This window comes from Capsicum annuum, chromosome 5 (assembly GCF_002878395.1).
Source record: "Capsicum annuum cultivar UCD-10X-F1 chromosome 5, UCD10Xv1.1, whole genome shotgun sequence".
Lineage (NCBI taxonomy): Eukaryota > Viridiplantae > Streptophyta > Magnoliopsida > Solanales > Solanaceae > Capsicum > Capsicum annuum.
The window spans coordinates 43922931-43928499 of NC_061115.1; the positions used below are offsets into that span (position 1 = coordinate 43922931).

The 5569-nt window shown below is 33.7% G+C and overlaps 1 protein-coding gene across 22 annotated transcripts in view; it reads left to right on the forward strand.

The window, feature by feature from the left end:
* Positions 1-766, forward strand: part of LOC107870755 (adenylyltransferase and sulfurtransferase MOCS3) — a 9227-nt gene extending 8461 nt beyond the window's left edge. For all 22 annotated transcript variants that reach the window (XR_001674332.2, XR_007055694.1, XR_007055692.1 and 19 more), the window contains one exon: positions 546-766. The gene's annotated coding sequence lies outside the window, so the exon portion shown is untranslated. The remainder of the gene's footprint in view (positions 1-545) is intronic.
* Positions 767-5569: the final 4803 nt, after the last annotated feature.

Genomic DNA, 5569 nt, shown 5'->3' on the forward strand with positions numbered 1-5569 from the left:
CGGCGCCGGAGGGTGGCGGGGAGCGGCGAAGGGGGTCGGCGCCGGGGACCGGAGGTCGGGGCCGGCGGTCGGGTTGGGTCGGCGCCGAAGGTCAGCGACGGCGCCGGTGACCGGGGACCGGTGCGAGAGAGGGTAGGGAGAGAGAGAGAGAGAGAGAGCCGTTAGAGAGAGAGAGAGCCGTTAGAAAGAGAGAGAGCCGTTAGGGCGGCGCCGGAGGTAGGCGATGGCGACGGGGCCGGTGACCGGTGCGAGCGAGAGAGAGGTTAGGGAGGAAGAGAGAGAGAGCCGTTCAGATAACCTCCACACAAGAAAAGTTAATATCCCAAGATTCTTCGGATCTACAATATCAACTTCGAGAGATTCTTAGTGAAATTTCCTTGTCCATCTCGTTTTGATTCACATAAATTGGTAAAAACGCAAAACCCTAAAAGAGAAAACGCATAGTATTTCATTCATATTACCAGAAACCCATATCCTCTGCATAAGGATCCTTAATTATCCATATCATCTGACGTTGTTTTCTTTTCCTGATTCCCCCTGTACAGGCCATAATGAACAACTAGAGTTTCTATCGGATGAGGATTTTTCTGACATGAAAGATGTATAGAACAATGGTTCCACCAGTGACGACGAAACTAGACACATTGAGACGAATCACTGTGACCAAGAAAGGCAAGTCATTTTGATAAATCACATATATGTACAATTTAACATGTTATAACAAACCCGGCTAAATGAAGTTATTGGAAAATGTTACTTTTTGCAATTAATCAGTTCTTTCAAATCTTGGCAGTGGTCAAGTATTGAATCTTCTAGATATCCCTTTTGCATCTCCAATAAGGAATGGCATTTCAATTATCATTTAGGTTCAGAGACGCACACAAGGATTACAAAGAGTCTAACAGGACTTATTTTTTGGAATAGCAGCTCATTTGTTCGATACACAAAGTACTTTCTTCTTGTATATTTTCCATAAAAAATGGTACTACTAATTAATATAGTTGCTCAGCTGCCTGCTAGAAGATTTTTCCCCCCCTTTTTCCTTAGGTGGACATCATGAGAAAATGATATAGAAAGGAGATTCCAACATTTAACAAGAAGTTTCATAGGTTTTATGGTTTGATCTGAAGTTAATGATAGGGAGCATGCAAGCTTGAAGTTAAAGATGTAATTATGGTCTCTTTTAAACAAATGATGGGTAGGTGCAGGCGTAGCAGAGTTTGGTGTGCAATGTAGAGCTCTCTGCTATTAAACATAAATGCTAAAGTTGCTTAGTGCTAACAATAAAGTTATTTTACATAGTTTTCATTTCAAGTTTCTCTTTATATTTTTTTTGATACAAGTTTATTATCTTTTAGATTTTGTGTATCGGTGGTATCTGTGTCAGTTTGTATGTAGCTCGGCTAATTAACAAGTGTATTGCACTAAGTAATTCTATCCACCTAGAATTTGATGGACAAAAAGAAACCAGTGCTTTTTTTAATCTTGTCATTTGAACCTTCTGATGTTTGCATTGCCTTAAACTGTCCAACTCCTTCCAAGTCGTGATCACTAATTTCACACTCTTGGTTTAGTGGGATTATGAGTATGTGTAATCTATTCTCCTCAATTTTAGTGTGCCCATGCTTAATGATTTCTCTAAAATATTTTTACAAGTATGTATGCACGGGCATAAATATCTAGTTTATATAAAAGCGACCACAAGTGGTCGCTTTTCTATTAAAAAAATAGAAAATTTTTTTTTTTAAAAGGCCACTTGTGGTCGCTTTTTATTAAAAAATAATAAAATAAAATACCATGCAAAACAACCATTTGAGGTTTTTCCTACGAAGGTTTTTCCTTTGGATTCTAATTGACAAGAAAAATTGCAAGTAATCAAATTACTTGGGGATTTTATCGTATTATTCCTATGAAAATTCTCAGGTAATTAACACTTATTTTGTAGTGAAAGATAAAAATTTATTCTAAAATGTGACTCCATTTTTGTACTTTTCAAACCTTTAAAACAAACTTAGTAAAAATAAGATAAAATTAAAATATCTAATTTAGACCTAAGAAAACAAATTAAATACTAAAATGGTGCAAAACTGTTGGATTTGAAATTGAGAGGGCGTCATGTAGAAGCTTATAGTTTGCAAATCATATAAACGATAAATCAGGTGACAACGAAAAATAAATTCTAAAAATATGTTATTAATATGATTTAGTCAAACGACCTACATATTAAAAGTAATATTGAAAAACTTAAAAACGTATTGGGAGAAAATCTCTCTAAACAAAACAGTTTAAATGACTACATTGTGGATTCTTTTGTGTTATGGTATAAGAAAAATCTTAAGCCGGGGGTCTATCGGAAACAACCTCTCTACTTCTTTGGAGGTAGTGGTATGGACTGCGTACATTCTACCCTCCCCAGACCCCACTTTGTGGGAATATCTAGGTTTGTTATTGTTGTATAGTATAAGAAAAATGTCTTCTATTTATAGAGTTTCAAAATCTTTCCTCCAAAAAAGAGGTTTGCCAAATATGGAAAAGTTTTATAATATCTTTTCAGGAAAAGTAAAAGTAATTATGGTATTACTTTATTTTCCTACTAAGAAAAAGTAAAACTTAAATTTGGTAAGAAAATCGGGGCAAAAACCCTAACAAATCTTCCCCTTTTGACTTGATTTTCTTGAAAAATAATCTTGATCTTCATTCTTCACATGATCTTCATATATCACTGTTGCTTACTATGATTAAGAGTTGATATGAGTTAAAAATTAGAGCCCTCTGCGTTAAAAATAAAAACATAGATTGATATTATTGGAGCTCTGTGTTATAAGTAAACAGGGTTGAAAGTGAAGCCTTGTGCATTGAAAGTGAGCACAGGTTAAGAGTGGAGCTCATGTGTTAAAAGTAAATGCACAAGTTGAAAGGAGCCCAAATGTTGAAAGAAAGCAGAGATTGAAAGTTGGAGCCCATAAACATAGGTTGAAAATTGGTTTGGTTTTAAAGATGGATTAGCAGCAGGATTATTGAAAAATTATTTTAAACTTTTCTCCACATGTAGCTAAATAAAGATTTTCACTATGATCAAATTAGTTGCAGATTGATTAAGACTGCCTTGAACTTGTCTTCAACCTCGTTTCACCAAACCATTGGAACTTTGAACGGTAGGCTCTGATACCACTTGTTGGGTTCGAAATTGAGAGGGCGTCACGTGGAAGTTTAAATTTTGCAAACCATATAAACGATAAATCAGATAACAACGAAAAACAAATACTAAAAATATGTTATTAATATGGTTTGGTCAAACTACCTACATATTAAAAATAATATTCAAAAACTTTAAAAACTATTGGGAGAAAATCCTCCCTAAAAAAAAACTCTTTAAACGACTACATTGTGGAATCTATTGTGTTATGGTATGAGAAAAGAGTCTTCTATTTATAGAGTTCAAAAACCTTTCCTCCAAAAAAGAGGTTTGACAAATATGGAAAAGTTTCATATTTTTCTTTCAAATAAAGTAAAAGTAATTATGGTATTACTTTATTTTCTTTCTAAGAAAAAGTAAAATTTAAATTTGGTAAGAAAATTAGGGAAAAAATCCTAACAAAAACCTTAGGTTTGATAAAAAATTAGGTGTTTACTGAATGCCCCTCTTTGCTTGGAAATATGGAGAGTTTTTATGCAAAGAAGTAAACATGACTGATTTTTGACCAAATAATTTATTCAAAAGTAGAAAAGTAAATAATAGAAAAGAGGTGTGGTCGAGCCTAGGTTTTGAGCAGCTTACACATCTTGAGTTATAAGAGAATCAGGTCACGTGTAGTTCATATAGGTGTAGGAGTGGAAGGATGGGTTAGAGAATAGATTGAGGTCTCATCGAGGTTTCAATCCGTGGCTCCTTTTATTAAATCAGAAAAAAATAAAACTGAAAAATAAAAAATACAAGATCTTATCTGTTTTACTTGTCTTGATTCTTTTGCTTCAGATCTTTCTTTTGAATCTTCAGTTATCGCCTCACCTTCTTCCGGTGGGTACCTTGATTTCAAAATTTAATCTTGAAGTTGGAATTTGAGACTTGAGCTTGAAACTTGATTCGAGTCATTGACACTCCTCCAAAGGACTGTTCATAGAATATTCTTGGATGCTTGTCTCTTGTTCAAAATTTTCTGCCCCAGTTTGCACTAGGAAGATTTGTGAGTAAATAGAAAATCTACAAACTAATTACTTAAACGAAAAAGATGAAAATGATAGAAATCTAAGTTAGGTACTAGAATAAGATGACATTTTTATTCTTAAAAATGCAATCAAGGGATGTTATACCTTGTAGATGCATGAAAAAGAATTATGATCTTTGCTTCTTAAAATGCAATTAGGGGATGTTGTACCTTGTAAAGGCATGAATAAGAAAAAAAATTTGAACTATTATTTCTTAAAATGCGTTAGGGAATATCGTACCTATGAAGACTTAAAGAAGAACAAAAATAGGATTTTGCTTCTTAAAATATCAACTAGTGAATGTCAACTAGAGAATGTGGTACCCTATGAAGACTTAAAGGAGAAATAGTAAATTTTGTTTTCTAAAATGGCAACTAGGAAATGTCGTACTCTATGAAGACATAAAGCAAAAAAAAAAAAAAAAACTAGGAGTTCTTGCTCCCATAAAATAAAAAGTAGGGAATGTTGTACCTTATGAAGAGTTAAAGAACAAAATAAAAAAATTTATTTACTAAAATGGCAACTGGGGAATGTCGTACCCTATGAAGACTCAGGGAAATATAGGAAATTTCATTTCCTAAAATGACAACTAAGAAATGTCATACCCTTTTAATAATTAAAAAGAAAAATAGAAGTGTTTATTTCTTAAAATGCCAATAGGGAATATTTGTCACGACCCGAGACTATCCCCTGGTCGTAACACGGTGCTTGAAACCACAAGTGATCCCAAGCTAACCCATGAATTGACATACTATTGAGCAACTGATTTATAATATATTAAATAGCTGGTTGTGCTATGTAGAAATATAATAATGACAAAATCTAGGAAAAGTATATTACTAATACAATTTACAATCTGATAAAACTAAAGAGAGAACTGAAATTATTTGACAGACTCTGACTGACATCTATGAAGCCTCTACTATATTAACTATAGATAGCTGGGACATATCTCCAACTACTAGTAATCAATACATATGAATGATAAAATAAAGCACATGAATAACATCTGACTGGAGTCCTTGAAATAGGAGAACTCATAACCTACTGGCTGAAAACTGCAACTGTCTGGTCATGATGTGTGGGCTACAACTGGTACCTACATTATGAAACAATGTAACCACACAAATGTATATGTGGATCAGTACTTCTAGAATGTACTGAGTAAGCGGGGGTGAATGCAATAAGTAAAACTAATTTCATACTTAATCTTAAAACATGCATACTAAGTGTAAGTAGACTTACTAAGAGACTAAAATAAACTGAAATTTGAAGTAGCTTAAATCATGAGTAACAAACATAATATGATAAGTTGGTGAATCACTACACTTAGTTCCTTAAAACTTTACTTGTTGTAGCATAA